This window comes from Chlorocebus sabaeus, chromosome 12, assembly GCF_047675955.1.
Source record: "Chlorocebus sabaeus isolate Y175 chromosome 12, mChlSab1.0.hap1, whole genome shotgun sequence".
Taxonomy (NCBI): domain Eukaryota; kingdom Metazoa; phylum Chordata; class Mammalia; order Primates; family Cercopithecidae; genus Chlorocebus; species Chlorocebus sabaeus.
The window spans coordinates 8567920-8585442 of record NC_132915.1 but is presented as its reverse complement, the minus strand read 5'-3'; the positions used below and the strand labels follow the sequence as shown (position 1 = coordinate 8585442).

Sequence of the window (17523 nt, the reverse complement as noted above, 5' to 3'; positions counted from 1 at the left end):
TGCACTGTCTCTAGACTGCATGGCTTATCTCCAAAGCCAGGCTTCAGAGAAGAAAGCTCACATCGTTCATCATTAGTCAGAGCAATGCCCAGGACCCTGAGTGCCCATCAGGGATGGGGTCCTGGGCGTTTTCCAGGTAACAGCCTCACAGGGCTGCAGCAGAGGACCTGGGACACCCTCCTGGGCCTCCTGAAACATGCAGAAGTAATTACCTCCCCTTTCAGTGTCATTTAATTAAATCTACAGTCTTTCTGCTCTCAGCTCTGTGAGACGTGGAACTGTACCTGCTAAAAATAAAGCCCAGCTCCTGTGAACAGGGCTCCATCCCAGCGCAGGTGAAGCAGCCCTGCCTCCAAGCAGTGGGGCACACTCAGACCCTAGGGAGGCTGGGCAGCACCCACACAGTGCACTTTATAAAGACTACAGGGTTGTTTGAAATTAAGAAGGAAGAGCTTAAATGCAGGTGGTATTAAAACAACAACCAAACCCAAAGGAATTCACTTTCTGCACTCAACTCCCCATAAGCACATGCAAGTGTAAGAGTTTGGGTCTAAGAAGTCACAAGCAAGACATAGCATTGTATCCTGTGGCTCTCTGGCTCCCCGCTACAGATGTCCAAGCCAACCTGTGCTCCCTCCTCTGAGGATGCAGAGCCCTTTGCTGCCTGTTATATGCTTCTGGGGGAAGCTGCTGGAAGCTGATGGCCCCCAGGCTGTGTTCCCAGTCATGTCCAACAGGCCTGCAGTAAGGACCCCAGCACCCCAGACCAATCTAAGCCAGGATTCCTGGAACCACCTAGTCCCAGCCCTCGCTGGGTGGACACACAGCCCTGACGGTCAGGTTCCTGTGGAGACTGTCCTCTCTCCAGGAGCCAGCATCAGAGGGCCTGGCTCACAGTGACACTGGGAACCACAGTGCCTGCTTTGTCCCCACCCAAAGGGCGGCAAAGCTGCTTATATGAGCCACTTCACACTGGGAAAAGTCCCTTAAAAGTTATTTTTGCTTCCACTTCAACCCAAGTTCTAGAATACATGTCTTTTTTTTTTTTTTTGAGACGGAGTCTCGCTCTGTCACCCAGGCTGCAGTGCAGTGGCGTGATCTCGGCTCACTGCAAGCTCCACCTCCCAGGTTCATGCCATTCTCCTGCCTCAGCCTCCCAAGTAGCTGGGACTACAGGTGCCTGCCACCACGCCCTGCTAATTTTTTGTATTTGTAGTAGAGATGGGGTTTCACCATGTTAGCCAGGATGGTCTCGATAGGATATATGTCTTAATCTTCAGTATGTCCTTTGCAAATGGTCTTGTGTATGTAGACTATCTATGATGTGAAAGCTGCAGCCAGGAAGATCCCAGCCTGGGCAAGACCAGGAGGGCCGAGGCACCCCTGAGGCAGTAGGAGTCACAACCTGGCTTTCTAAAGGGGACACAAGGACTTACATATCCTGCTTCTTACAGCTAAAGTCACATCTGGAAACACCTTCTAACACAGACACACCTGCATCAACCTTTAATCCACATCTCCAGGAGTGGCCACGGAAGGTGGCGTAGAAGTAGCAGAGGCTCCCCCGCTTGGTGTGCCTGACGGGGTCAGCCCCCCAAGATTTTCACTTCCTACTCTATTTCCACACCAGATCTAGCAGGAGTGGGCCTTGGGGGCCCTGGACAGGTGGGCCCTCCACCAAATCAAACAGAGCAGCTTCTTCTGATGACCTCTTCTCTTCTGGTTCCATCTGAGCATGTAAACAAGCTGGAAATGAGAGACCTGCACAGGTGGCTGCTGAGCCAAAGACAGTCCCTCTGGGGCTACCGAGGGCACCTCCCACGCCCAGTGAGAGTGTCAAACTGAAGTCGGTGCCCCATGGTGACGGCAGGGTGTGAGGCTGAGGGTGGCATTCTGCACAGGGTGAGCCCCCGGAGCCTACAATCCTGCACAGCACAAGGACATGTCCTGTGCCAGCCCAGGCCACCCTCGGGGTGGCAGAAAGGCACAGCCATGCCACAGCACCCCCAGCCCCGAGCTGACCCAGTGGGGCCCTGGCACAGGACTCCGCCCAGGCGTGTGCCCAGCACAGGTGAGGAAGCCCCGCCCCTCGAGGAAGCTACCAGGGTGGCTATGCCTCTTCACATTTACAGAGAAGGAAACTGAACCCATGAAGTGGCGGGCCAGCCTGTGGCCCAGCAGCCCTGCAGGGCGGGCAGCCCCATCCCAACAGTTGGGAGGGGGTGGGGATGGGGCCAGAGAAAATGGGTGGCCTGGGTCATAGCCTACAACCACATCAGTTCATCACGCTGTGCCTCCATGGCCTCATCCATGACAGGGAGGGCCCAGTGCCCTCTAGGGTTGCCATGACATGCGGACTCACACCCACATGCTGCCTGTGGCAGGGCCCGTGTGGCCTGGTGCTCTGGAATCTCAGACAACAAGGAGACCCTTCTTCCACTCTGAACATTTGAAGGGAAGGGGTGGGAGCAGGGTGCGGCAGCCTGGGGAGCTGTCCCTGTCCACCTCACCCCAGCCCAAGCTACTGTCTTCCCCAGACCTCCCTGAACATGGGGCATGGGGGGTATGAATTAGTGGACAGAAGTAGAGCAACTGCCCACCAGCTCCCGAAGACCCCTAGGGTAGGGTGAAAGACCATCTTCAACAACCCAATATGAACTCCTAGGCGTACCAGTCTTCAGGGGACAGTCTAGGCAGGGGCACCTCCTCAACTGGGGCCCTTCCCTTCCTGCCAGGGAAGCCGGTGCTGAGGCTGGGCACTGGGCTCACCACCAAACAAGCCACACCCAGCACCACCTTGCTCATTGCCTCCCCTGCCCCCACCCACTCTGAATTCCTCTACAGCCGCATCCCCTAAACAGACCCTGACCACTCCAGGCAGAACCACCTGAGCTTCCGGAGACAGGCCTTCCTCCCTCACTCTCCAGACACCTGCCCGGCAGGTCACACGGTGAACAGGCATCGCTGCTGACTGAGGGCTGGAACACCAGGACAAGACCTTCTGAAGAGCCAATCCCAAAAGGAACCATGGCTCTCAGGCAGACGCCATCACTTACCAAACCGTCAGTGTCGTCACACATTTCAGCACACAGTTTCTTTCTACTATCTGGTGTTAGCAGAGTCTGAAACAGAGTTAGAAAAGGGTGCATTTTAGCAGGATAAACTACCAGATTCCTTTACAATATACATACACACAATTCCATACCCCAACACTGTGCCAAAAATGTCTCCCAAGGACTGCAAGAGCATCATCCTAGAGAACCGTCAGTCACAGGGTACAGCTTACCTGGCCAGGTGAGACCAGGGGAGGCATCACAGCTAACGGACAAGGATTAGCAAGAACTGGGAGGGAGCCATCATCTGCACCTTCCTTCACCCTACCCATCTCTCTCCTCCCCTCTGCTCCTGGCCAGGCACCAACTTGGCAGAGAGCCTTTCCTTGGCACAGCACACAATCGCTGAGCGTGAGCTCTAGTGCAGGAGGCAGCCAGGGTGCGCCAAGGCCTTACCCAGAAACCCTGTGACCCCCAGTGAAGGCGTAGTCAAGAAGGACACTGTAGCACAAAGCTCCAAATCAGTCCCTAATTTAAAATCACATATGAAGGCAATGTCAGTGTTAGTACTCAATATTCTAACACTTTTTAAGTTTTAAAATTAATTACATACTTAAAAACCAAAATCAGGAGAAGAAGAAGGGGAGGAGAAAGAGGGCAAGGAAGAGAGAGAGAAGAAAAGAAGAATCCAAACAGGAACCAGAATTTGGGAGGGTTTTTCTTTTTGAGACAGTCTTGCTGTGTCTCCAGGCTGGAGTGCAGTGGTGCAATCTCAACTCACTGCAACCTCTGCCTCCCGGGTTCAGCGATTCTCCTGCCTTAGCCTCCTGAGTAGCTGAGCTTACAGGCGCATGCCACCACACCCGGTTGATTTTTGTATTTTTTTTAGTAGAGATGGGGTTTCACCATGTTAGCCAGGCTTGAACTCCTGACCTAAAGTGATCCGCCCGCCTCGGCCCAAAGTGCTGGGATTACAGGCGTGAGCCACCACGTCCAGCTGGGAGGATTTGTTTTTTTTTAAAAAACAATCTTAAAAGTAGGGGAAGGCTTACTAATGCCCCTGCATAAAGGAGAAACCTGAGTCAACACGCTGAGAAAACGTAAAGGGCTCCTTCCTTCGTCACTGGCCTCCTGAAGCAGGGAGTGAGCATCGCAAAGTCCCCACCCACAGGGCACAGAGCCGCAAATGGCAAGTGAAGGGACAAGCTGTTCGATGTCATTAACGATGAAAGAAACCAACTGAAGCAGGACGGTTGTTTTCATCTTTCTGATGAGCAGCAACCTACAGAGCTGAGCAACCAGAGCCCACGATGAGGCGGGGAAACCGGCGCCCGACAGTGGGGTAGCAGACCCAGTGTGACCTGACTGTGACACTCGGGATGCTCCTGAATCACATTCCACTCGGACACAAAGCTACACCGCGAGGGTGCTTCCCGCATCACAGCAAAGCCATGGAAACCTTCAAAGTCCATCAGCAGCCGGCCAGAATCAAATAAATGGTCTATCCAAACACTGAAGTCTGTGCACCCATTACAAAGAACAAGGAGGTCAGCCGGGCACAGTGGCTCACGCCTGTAATCCCAGCACTTTGGGAGGCCAACATGGGAGGATCGCCTGTGCCCAGAAGTTCAAGACCAGCCTGGACAACAGAGTGAGACCCCATCCCTACAAAACATTAAGTTAGCCAGGCATGGTGACATATGCCTGTAGTCCCAGCTACACAAGAGGCTGAGGTGGGAGGATTGCTTGAGCCCAGGATGTCAAGCTGCAGTGAGCTATGACTGTGCCACCGTACTCCAGCCTGTGCAACACAGTGAGGCCCTGTCTCAAAAAAAGCAAATAAACAAAAAAACAGGCCAGGTGCAGCGGCTCATGCCTGTAATCCCAGCCCTTTGGGAGGCCAAGGTGGGCGGATCACTAGGTCAGGAGATCGAGACCATCCTGGCTAACACGGTGAAACCCCATCTCTACTAAAAATACAAAAAAATAGCTGGGCATGGTGGTACACGCCTGTAGTCCCAGCTACTTGGGAGACTGAGGCAGGAGAATCGCTAGAACCCAGGAGCCGGAGGCTGCAGTGAGCTGAGATCGTGCCACTGCACTCCAGCCTGGTCGACAGAGCAAGACTGGATCTCAAACAAACAAACAAACAAGAAAAAACAAAAAAGAAACCCTGAGGAGGTTACCTTGTGTGGAAAGGGAACTGCCCAAGCCAGAATAAAAAGGCAGGCCGTGGAGGGGCGGCCAGGGCAAGCCCACCACTCCATGGTGGCCTTATGTATGCGTGTGCGTGGCTGCACAGGAAACACGGGCTTTTGGGAGGACAGTCCAGAGAGCAGTAACAGGTTTTTCATGCTGTGCAGCGGCCCAGGGATCCGAAGGCAACTTGGTCCCTACATTTCTGAGTTTCCGTATTACTGCCATTTGTACCCTGCACACTGCAACAGACACGTACCACAGTCACCCACTGAGCACCACCCCTTTTCTTTAGTGGAACCTACAAATTCCACACGGTGCATACAGTCTAAGGAAGGTCAACTCACGGCAGGTCACACAGTTCCCTTCCTGGGCCCACCTAAAAGACTGCCTGCCACACACGCCACACACATGCCACAAACATGCATTACATGCAGGCACACAGGCACACAGACACCCATCCATGCAGACACACATCTACCCACACTTACATGCACACACGTATACACCCATCCACACAGGTACACCACACAAACACCCACCCCTGTAAGCACACATGTATATTCACATACAAAATCACACACAAACCTACAGAGACACACATATGTACATATGCACATATATACATCCAAACACGCACATCCATACACACTCAAGCACACACACATGCATACACGTATATGCACACACATACATGCACACCTATACACCTAAACACACACTCATATACACACATGGATACATATGCCCACATGGATACACACACACACAAACACATGCACAAACATATGTACCTACATGCACACTCATATAGACATACTACACACACCCACATGTACTCATGTACACACCTACCTACACACATGTGCCTGCCCACACACGCACACTCACACACACACTGCACATGGTCCTTATTCTCTTCCCGAGGGAGCGGCAGCCCAGCATCCCCACCCACTCACACGCTGGGGAAAGAATCACCTCCTTCCTCCTCAGCAGCTCAGAGGCAGGTTCTGAGCCATCGCAGCCTCCTGGAGACCCCATGGGCCTCTGGTCAGTGGTTCTCATACTGCAGCCTGGAGCAGAGCCCCAGGCAAGGATCTGCATGCCAGATCTCTGGGCCCCAGTTGGAGCCCAAGCCTGGTAGTGCTCTGGGGGGGCCCAAGAACATGCATTTCTAATGGGTCCTCAGGTGATGCTGCTGCAGTTCCAGTGAACAGCGTCTGGTCCCTGGGGCATCTTAAGGGAGTCAGGGTTTGGATGTGGCTCATTCATTCCATCAGTGAATGCTTTTTGCTCCTTCTGTGTGCCAAGCTGCATCAAAAGTCCCTGGCCCTCCTGAGGATGCAAAGAAATAACTGGAGAGTCATTTCAGGGAGTGAGATGCTGATAAGGCAGGAGCACATCAAGGTGAGGAAGAGCCCGCAAGGGTGTTGCAGGGGAGTCTTATTAACACTCCTGAGGGTCTTATCCTCCTGGAGGGATGAGAAGCCCCCTGCAGACCCAGAGCCTCTTCCCTGCAGCTGTCCCTGCTCAGCCCTGGGTCCCAAAGGGGGCTGACCCTCGTCCTCCCTGCAAGCCTTGGGGGCTGCCCCTGTGTGGCAGGCACCTTCCTTCCTGTCTCCACCTGGCTCAAATGCCCTACCTAGAAGCAGGGACCAAGGTCCTCAGCTGATCAGAAAGGCCCACACGCCACAAGACCTAGGCTGAGATTTGAGGGCCTATGTGGCTAACACGAGGGAGCCCAGGCCAGCATCCAGTTACCAAATAACACGCTCTATTCTGTGTAAAACTCTGGGTGACACCTGCAACAATGCCATGTGCTCCTAGAAAACAGCAGGAGGTAAGAAATCCCCTGCCCACTGTGCTCCAGAAACAACCACTACAAAAAAACCCCTCCCCACAGGACCGAGCCAAGGCTCACGATAACCCCATCCACCCAGGACGAGGCCAGACACAGAAACCCGCCAATGCCTGCTCTGCGTCTCTCCATGACCAGTGGCACCGTGCATCCCCCACCCGCTCCCGATCACTCACAACAAAATGCTCATAACCAAACCTTGCTTCATTCTGTCCTCCTTCAGGCCCCTTGGGCCCCACGGAGCCAGCGCAGCCCTTCCTGAGAAACAGCTGGCCTGAGAAACAGTAACGCATCCTCTGACCCTGCCACCCTCATCCCATATCCCATCTCTGGTTCTTCTAAGCCTCATCTACACCACCCTACAAAGAAAAGCGCTTTGGCGTAACCTTTGAGACACGCGTGATCTCATGGTCAGCGTGTGGCCAGGCCCCGGCCCCTACTGTGATAGTCCATTCCCTCCTTTGCATACTCCTAAGAAAGCCTTTTCTTACTAAGTCTGGATTTTTTATTTGACAACTGCTTACTGATTACAAACAACGTGAGACTCCCAACCGTGTCACACACCCGTGTACTGGAGGCACAGGTGAGAGCTTTGATTCTGCCTCCTGTGAGACCGGTACTCACAGGTTTAACTGAGGTTCCGCCGGTTCAGCCCAACAGCTCATGAGATGGTTCAGGAATATGTCAGAGATACCCCAGCCTCACATGCACAGCTGGTCCTGGAGGCCGCAGAGCAAGGAAAAAGGGGAGAAGCAACACTGAAGGTGAACCACACGCCTCACAGACATGGGCATCCTACACGCCCGGGAGAACCCATGCCCTCCAGCGTGGAACTCAGCACACTGGGCATTTTGTGTAAGCTGCCCTCCTCCTGCAGACAGGCAGGGCTTGGCAGGGCCAGCTGAAAATGACACCCAGCCTCATATGTGGCCACCACGCACACCGAGGGGGAGGATGACCTGCTGTCCCATACACCCTGCAGGAGAGAGAGGTCTCCCAAGGCAGACAACCCCACCACCTAATCCTACAGTCACGCTCGGGGACTCTGCCGGGCCCCTCAGCACGCTCATGAAGCCCCAAGGTCTCTCTTCTAAGATTACTGCAAACTGCAACTGAACGCAGGAAAGAAAATGTGTATCTCACTGGAGGTCAGAAAAATGCAGATTAAAGCAGGAAGCCACTCTCCTCCTACAAAATGACCAGAGAAAATAATCACAAGGCTTGAGGTGGTGTGCAAGTGTGAGCCCCTCCCTGCTGTCAATGACTTTTCTAGCAAGCAGCATGCCAGGGATATCAGGAACCTTACAAGGGCACCTCTTAGCTATGGGCAACGAGCAGACATTGGGACCAGTAATCCCAACAAAACGTTTCACCCCATATACGCTTGACTCTGTGAAACTGAAAAGTCCCCCATAGAGAGGAGCACATCAATAGGTAAAGCAGCAGTCTGGCTCCAAATTGTATGTGTGCGTCTTTCACATGGATGGCCGCGAGCAAATGGCTGCAGTTCTGAGTCCTGACCACTGAGGAGGCAATCGTGACTCATCGCCCTCCCAGGACAGGTGTGGGCACCACAGGAAGGCTGCCAGAATAAACCTCCAAACATTTTTCTTCTATACTAGGAGAGTAGCATATGGATAGAAATCATGGTGTCCTGGACATCCTAAACCCCCAGAGTCCTGGGAAGCCTGAATCCTAGGGCCAATGTGTATTTCTTTCTTTTTTTTTTTTTTTTGAGACGGAGTCTCACTCTGCCTCCCAGGCTGGAGTGTAGTGGTATGATCTCAGCTCACTGCAACCTCCACCTTCTGGGTTCAAGCGATTCTCCTGCCTCAGCCTCCTGAGTAGCTGGGGTTACAGGCACGTGCCACTATGCCCGGCTAATTTTTGAATTTTTAGTAGAGACGGGGTTTCACCATGTTGGTCAGGCTGGTCTCGAACTACTGACCTCATGATCCGCCTGCCTTGGTCTCCCAAAGTGCTGGGATTACAGGTGTGAGCCACTGTGGCTGGCCTGATGTGTATTTCTGGAACAACAAATGGATAATTTTAAGAAGGCTAGAATGAGTTTTACCAACCTGCTTTTCCTAGTGATTTATTAAACATGGTTTGGGTTAAGAAGGGAAATTCTCAGACTTTGCTGAAGTGGGGCTAACGCCACTCCCTCTCTGCCCGGAGCGGTCTGCACACCCAGAAAGAAATGCCAGAAATCACTTGGCGTGAGTGTGTTGCAGATTCTTGAAACTTGATTTCTCACAGGTATAGATCGTCTGGCTAACTCAGTCCAAAATTTAAATATGGTGCTATTATAATTCACAGTAACTAAGACTATCATCTACACATTAATGTATGGCACGAAAGTCCACAAGGCCAGCTTCCACAGAGAAGCAGGCTCCCAGGGAAGTGGCCACCAGCGCGCTCCCTTTATCACACTGATGTGAGCAGCAGCAGGCAAGCGACTGATAAAATGTGGAAATGTGATAAAATGATAAAATGTGGAAATGTTTTTTCCCTGTGCCATACCCACATAAGGAGAGCCGTGTTTTCTTTACAAAATAGGTGGGGTTGTTTTTGGCAAAATGATGGAATGTTTTCAATTTGAAGGAGTAAAAATTCCCCAATACCAGTCTACAGCAAACAACTCAAAACAACAAGAAGCCAACACCACCTCCTATTTAGAGCTGTTCCAGCCAGAGGCAGTGGCTCATGCCTGTAATCCCAGTATTTTAGGAGGCCAAGGCGGGAGGATCACTTGAAGCCAGGAGTTCAAGACCAGCCAAGGCAACAAAGCGAGTGCCTGTCTCTACAAATTAAAAAAAAATTAGCTGGGTGTGGTGGCATGCACGTGTAGTCCCAGCTACTTGGGAGGGTGAGGCAGGTGGATCACATGAGCCTGGGAGTTTGAGGCTGCAGAGAGCTGTGATCATGTCACTGCACTCCAGCTGGGAAAAAGATCAAGGCTGCTGGAAAGAAAGGAGGGGAGGAGAGGGGAGGGCAGGAGAGGAGGGGAGAGAAGAAAGCGAGAGAAAGGGAGGGAAAGAGAGGGAGGGAGGGAGGGAGGGAGGGAAGGAAGGAAGGAAGGAAGGAAGGAAGGAAGGAAGGAAGGAAGGAAGGAAGGAAGGAAGGAAGGAAGGAAAGAAAGAGAGAGAGAAAGAAGGCTTCTAGCACTCTCTTCTCTGCATCCCCATACCCACTTCCAGGTTTCCAACGTCTTGAGTTCAGCCTGGGGAATACCAGATGGGGAAAAACGGCAGACTCATGCTCAATAGAGGAATACTTGCAATTCTAATCTTCCTCCCCAAACCACCTGCTGCTATATTCTTTTCAGAATCTTTGAATAGCTACTCCCTGCATTTGCAGTGGGAAAGCCACAGTGGAACATGCTTAACCCATCTTATCAACCAAGCCCATTTCTGAGCTAAAAATCTACTTGAGGCTCACATCAGCGATCTTTTCATGATCCATCTGGTCCTCTTTATAGACAGGGGTCCATTCCCTGGTGCTAAATCTGTTCAGCAGGGCCACTTGAGGGCTTTCCATGGTCGAGTCCCAACCTCTCTCTTTCTCATCCAGGTCATGACCAGCCCTTTGTTGCTGCTGCTTTTTCACTTTTGCAGCAGAGGTGGGGACGTACTAAACTAATTAGTGTCAACCCGTCTCCAAAGTGTATTCACAACACGTCTCTCTATGTTGTGTTTAAAGGATCAAATGGTGGGCCGGGCATGGTAGCTCATGCCTGTAATCCCAGCACTTTGGGAGGCCAAGGCAGGCAGATCACGAGGTCAGGAGTTCAAGATCAGCTTGGCCAACATGGTGAAACCCCGTCTCTACTAAAAATACAAAAATTAGCTGGGTGTGGCAGCGGGCACCTGTAATCCCAGCTACTTGGGAGGCTGAGGCAGGAGACTTGCTTGAATCCAGGAGGCGGAGGTTGCGGTGAGCTGAGATGGTGCCACTGCACTCCAGCCTGGGTGACAGAGCAAGACTCCGTCTCAGGAAAAAAAAAAAGAACCAAATGGTACCAAGTAGACCCAAAGGCTTAACTTCAACCCTTGCAGTCATGGGGGCACTTTCTTCACTTTCCACCTTAGACACATGCTTTTGGGGTTCTATGTGCTTTTCTTAAATTTCAGAATCAGAACACCAGTCAAAAACGGAGAGTGTGACTCACCTTCCCCCACCCTCAAGAAAACTGCCACAAAACCACACTGTTAGCCTATTTCTTCCTCTCTTCTCTCAGATGCACTATGCTCTCAGGGACCAAGGACAGTTTGTTCTAATCATGTTGAAGATGTAAAATAAAAATACTTAATTATAAATTGAATTATTTCACCAAGATGCTACCTGTGAGAAAAAAGAAAAAAGGAATGACTGGAAATCCTGCCTTCTGATCTGGGTTTCGGATGATTATAAACAGCTGGGGTGGGGCTGAGGCCCTCAGGGGCAGGGCAGCCACAGTTGGGGGGCCGAGGAGGGGCAACACATTACAAGTCCAGCAGCAGGGTGCAGCCAGGCTGCCTCTGGCCACCTCTCCAATGCCCAGGATCTGGACAGGAAAAGGAGTTCATCAATAAGGAGAGACCCCTCAGATGTGGGGTGCAACACCCCAGCTAGGAAGGGCAGCAAGGGGTCCTCTCCCTGCAAGATCATGGGAACAAAGGAGAGGACAGGGACACTGAGGACAGGGTTCGAAACCCACTGGTCTCCCCAGAGTGAAGCGCCCCTAGGGGAAACTGACAGCAACTCAGTAAGTCCCGGAGGTCAACTATCACAGAGAGAGAGGTGAGAACCAGACAAAAACCACATCCTCATTCTTTGGGTCCATTAGGAAATGGGCGGGGTTGCAGGAATCCTCAGCCTCCTGGACAGGGCTGGATAAGCCTGAGTTACTACGGGGCAGTGGGGTGGAGGTGCGGAGAGCACCCCCAGGGCGAGGGTCCTGCTTTCTGCTCAGCTCATGGTGACATCTCTAACACAAGTATATGCTGGCTCTAAATTATATTAGCTTGTTTGCTTTATTTGGATGCATCTCTGTTTTTGACACCATGTCCTCTCTATAGCTGTAAACATCTCGCATGCTTTACAGAGCACTGAGCACACAGTAATTAACCCCATACTCACTGACCAACCTGTCAGGGGCAAAGAGGGTCAGCCCAGGAATGGGGTACATTTCCACATATCACCCAAGAACCTCTCATGCTGGCTCAGAGCCACAGACAAGACTGGGAAGATCCACCCACGGAATGTTCCTTCTTGCCCTCCATGACCAGATTCTCACTTTAAAAAGAGCCCCTAGCCTGGTGCATCCCGTGGAGAACAGACAAGAGGGGCCTAAGTCCCCAGGAACCAGCACCATCCATCCGGTGAGAATGCTGGAGGCTCAGCCCAGGGGTGATGGCTGCTAACGGGTCACTTAAAAAAATGGCCATGCGTTAAAAACATTGTTAAATCATCGCTCACAAGAGAACCAAGGAGGTGTCACGATCCCTTCAGAGGAGAAGTTAAAGAATCACAAAAAGACATGGAGTTGGCTGGGGGAATGGGGATGGATTGGGCCATGATGGATTGATAATTAGGGGGCTTCCTTTTGGGGTGCTGGAAATGTCTTGGAGCTAGAGGTTGCACAACATTGCGAAAGTACTGTCATGGAACTATTCACATTCACTTTAATATGATCAACTTTATGTTATGTGAATTTCACCTCAAGAAAAAAATAATACAGAGTAAAAGAATATTGACATGGATTTCCAATGGACACGATACCAGCTTTTTCCATGGGGAGTCAATTGTCTCTCTAGGAGGCTGAACCCATTTGCACATTTAGGGACAAGGATTATTTGCTTTGCCTTCAGATACCTATGACTTACAGAGCTGTACAAAGACAGGTGAGCCCTGGGTGGCCCCAGTGCTCCATTCAAAGGCTGCTTATGCCCAAGTCCAAGGTGGAATGAGGAGAAGATGGAATCCACAAGTTTAGGAGGAAACCGGCTTCAGCCGATGGCAAAGGTGATCCTGTGGAATGAGGCGAGTCTGGAGATGGTGTCAGGAGTGACTCCTGCATTTCTTGGAGGCAGCGGGGAAGGTGGGCTCACTGGAGCACTGGGGCTTGAGGAGATGGTCTACTATGTGACAGAGTGAGAATCTGAGGTGGCCAAGGCACCATGGAGGAGCAGGGCCACACAGCGTGCACCCCGGGCAGTTTGCAGCCCTGGGCTGGCTAGGGGCTTCTGCAGCACAGTGCCGCAGCTGCTGGGACACACACCAAGGGACCAGGCACACAAAACACTCAGTGACACACACAAACATAATTTCCCCTGACTTGTACAAAAAATAGGGTGATCACTCCGCTCTGAGTTTCCATGCAGTGATGTGGACTCCTTTTCAGAAACACCTTTTCTTTCCGCCAATCTGGAATTCTTTCTGGGTTCCTCGAACACCTCTAAGAAACCACAGCCTCAGAGAGGGGTCTGCCTGGGGCCTTTCCCTTCCGGCTTGCCCCAGGTGTCCACACCTACAACACCTGGGACACGCTAACACTCACAGACCAGGTGAACACATGCTTGACTGCTCTCCACATGTACCGAGGGCTGCCCATGACCTCCATGAGCGACCTTTCCATCCGGACCATACGTGGTGCATCATCGAGGGAGCACGCGGCCCCTGTGTGCACCAGGTCATGCTCCAGAAGCATCACCCACCCACATGTGCACACTCTCAAAGCACAGCCAACCGCACTTTTCCACTGCAACAAGTACACAGTAATTATTACCCAAACCCAGCACGTGGGAACGTAGTCTGCAGCCTACATGCACTGTGTTTTGGTGAGTTCTGTCCTTGTGTGCAGCTGGGAGGCAGCTACCAGGTCACAAGCATTCACCTCGGAGCACACAAGACTATGACCAACACGAGCTCGATGTCACTGTCAGAGCTTCCTTCGAGGATGCTGCTCCCTCCCCACAGCGGTCTTGTTACTCTATAACTAGAAGGTTCTGAGCCACCAGCTCCAGAAGGCAAGGCCCCAAAAGGGCCCTGTTACTCTTTTACAAGCAACCAAAGCAGAAACAAAAATGTCACCAACCTCCCCGAAAGAAACTGAATTATTCATCTGCAGCATTCACAGCCCCACGTGTGAAGAAACAATGAGGGGAACAACCTGAAAAGTTTCCATGACTAGATGTGGGCACTCCTGTCCCAGCTTGTACATCATGCCTGCCTCCTTCCTGGTGGCCACACAAGGACACAGGTACACAGCCCTTGCTCTGGTATGACCACATGCCCACCATTCTCCTCACGTCCTCACATCCCCAGCTTCCCGGCTCCTGACACCGCAGAACCTGGATGACCTTGTGAAAACACACACATCTAATGCTCCCTCCGAGGTCCCTATACCACAGCATCCTTAGAGCTCACAGCCATCCGGTTCCTACAGTTTGGCCCCAAAGGAGACTAAGGCCATCAGTTACATAAGAATATACATGGCGGAGGAGTTGATTTCATTCTCCTCCTTTGAGTTACCTGAACTTTTTACAGTAAATGTGTTACTTGTTTAATACAGGGGGGGAACCACACCTGGGAGCACATGATTCTTTTCTTTTTCTTTTTTTTTTTTGAGACAGAATCTCACTCTGTTGCCCAGGCTGGAGTGCTGTGGCACCATCTCAGCTCACTGTAACCTCTGCCTCCCAGGTTTAGCAATTCTCCTGCCTCAGCCTCCCGAGTAGCTGGGATTATAGGCGCACACCACCACGCCCAGCTAATTTTTGTATTTTTAGTAGAGACAGGATTTCACCATGTTGGTCAGGCTGGTCTCGAACACCTGACCTGTGATCCGCCTGCCTCAGCCTCCCAAATTGCTGGGATTACAGGCGTGAGTCATTGTGCCCAGCCTCATGATTCTTACAAATTGCTGCAAGGATATGCCCACAGCAGAAGCAGGGAAAGCTGGCAATAACACACCCTACAGCCTTGGGCTTGGACAGCAGCCCTCCCAAAGGGCTCTCCCAGGGCTAGCCATTTATGCCTACGTTACACATCCCTGCAGCAGAAAGAGAGCCCGCCTGTCCAAAGAGAATCATTTGCAAGAAGACACCGAGAGACTAGGGTAGTCGTCGTGTCAGGCCTGCTCATCCAAACAACTTTGATCACTGAGAAAACTCGGCGCCGTAGGATGGCTCCAGGGGTTGCAGAGAACCCCACTCCACTCCACCTGCAACAGGTATTTCCAAACCCTCCGCATTTGCAGAAACCTATTTTCTTTTTATTGCTCATAAATCACTCTATTTTAAACCCCAGCATGACACAGATTTTTTAATTAAAGGAAGCAAAATTAATCTCACTTGAAGAATCACTACAAAACTGTGACTTTTTCCCTCACATAGGAAGATGCTACAATATCCGGGTCAGGAACCGAATTCCCCAAAGTCCATCAATGAAAAAATGTCTACTTTACGACCTAAGACGAAAGCTGACAACAGAGCATTCAGAAGGGCACGCCGTCAACTACCTTCAGTCCCTGACCCACCAAATGAAAAGTGACAGCAAAGCAATCTCTGCTTCAACATCACACTAAAACATACCACTCCATTTGGCCTTACTTTTCCTGGGTTTATCCAACAGGCTAATTTGTGGCCTTTATTGGAAATAAACAAAACATACATCAAGTAGTACCTATTAACCTGCCACTCAGCATAATCACCTCAAACACCCTGGGAAAGTAGTGAAAATCTCATCCCCCCTCTAAGCAGTGACTGCGGGTTTCTTCTCACTCTGGTATAAGGCTGCCTAGATTCTCCCAGCATGTAATGCTTGTGGAATGCTCGGCGGCAGCAAAGTCAAACTTCTAGAGACACTGAAGTCCCGCAGGTCACTGGGGTAACTCCTATTAACTTACCACTCAGGCACCAAAGGCTACCCCAGGGCTTAAAAGCCTTAATGTCCCTCCGAAGGCACCTCATGTGCTACTCCCCGAGGGGTACCATGCAACCCAAGGTAATCCAGCCCCATGAGAATTTGGTAATACCTAGGACTACAGATTACAGTCCTGATTAGACTGGTTCCACACAGAGGCTGCATTTTAAACACTAGCTCTGAAGTCCTCATATGTTAATACATTCCCAATTCCCAATATCAGGAAAGAAGGAAATGTTATCACTGCAAACCCCACAGACATTAAAAAGGAACACTGCAAACAACTCCGTGCACAGAGCAACAGCTTAGAGGAAATGATCAAATTTCTCCACAACAACAAACCACCAAAATTCACACAAGATGAAATAGATACCTGAGCAAAACTATAAACAGGAAAGAAACAGAATATGTAGTTAAATACCTTCTGAAAAAGACATCTGAAAAGGCCCAGATAGTTTTACTGGCAAATTCTACCAAACATGTAAGGAACCTAACAACAGTTACATACACTCTCTTCCAGAAAACAGAGGAGGAAAAAAACATTTCCCAACTTAAATGAGGCCAGCACTACCCTGATAGCAAATCCAGAAAAAGACAGTACAAGAAGATTATAGGACAATACCCTTCATGAACACAGATGCAAAAATCTTCAACCAAATATTAGCAAACTGAATCCAGTAATATGTAAAAATAATGCACCACAGCCCAAGGGAGTTGATTCCAAAACACAAGATTGACTCAGTGTTCAAAAAGCAATAAATGTAAGCCACCTATTCACAGAAGAAAACGCACACAGGCATATCAATTTATATAGAAAACACATTTAAAAAATTCAACATCCATTCATGATGAAAAGCTCTCAGCAAACTAAACCTAGAAGGGAACTCTCTCAGCCTGAAAAAGGGCATCTATGGAAAACTCACAGCTAACATCATACTTCATGGTGACAGATAGATGCCTTCACCAAAAGTCGGAAGCAAGGCAAGGATGTGCTCTCACTACTTCTCAACATTGCACCAGAAAAGAAAGGAAAGGCACACAAATTGAAAAGAATGAAATAAAATGGGCTATTCACAGACAGTATGATTGCCTATGTAGAAAATTCCAAGGATTTCTTTTCGTACAAAAAAGTTCTTAGAACTAGTAAGTGAGGTTAAGCAAAGTCAGAGGGTCCAAGATCAACATAAAACTGGTCATATTTCTAAGGACTCTATCAATATTTGGGAAATTGACAAAGTGAACTGCATCAAAATTAAAATGTTTGGCTCTGTGAAAGATGCTGTTAAAAGAATTAAAAGACAAGCTAAAGATTGAGAGAAAATATTTGCAAATCACATATCTGACAAAGAACTTGTATTTAGAATATATAAAGAAGTCTCAAAACTCAATATCAAGAAAATAAACAACTCAATTAAAATATGAGCAAGACTTCAACAGATACTTCACCAAAGAGGATACACAGATGGCAAATTAGCACATGAAAAGATGTTTTACATCATTAGCCACTAG

The 17523-nt window shown here is 50.2% G+C and overlaps 1 protein-coding gene across 6 annotated transcripts in view; it reads right to left on the bottom strand.

The window, feature by feature from the left end:
- SEMA4D (semaphorin 4D) overlaps nucleotides 1-17523 on the bottom strand; it is a 120009-nt gene that overhangs the window by 75986 nt on the left and 26500 nt on the right. For 4 of the 6 annotated variants that reach the window (XM_037998609.2, XM_007969709.3, XM_007969713.3 and 1 more), the window contains exon 2: nucleotides 3057-3122. The gene's annotated coding sequence lies outside the window, so the exon portion shown is untranslated. Of the gene's footprint in view, nucleotides 1-3056; nucleotides 3123-9055; nucleotides 9135-17523 lie in introns of all 6 variants that reach the window. The other 2 variants (XM_073021452.1, XM_073021450.1) reach the window with 1 other exon arrangement.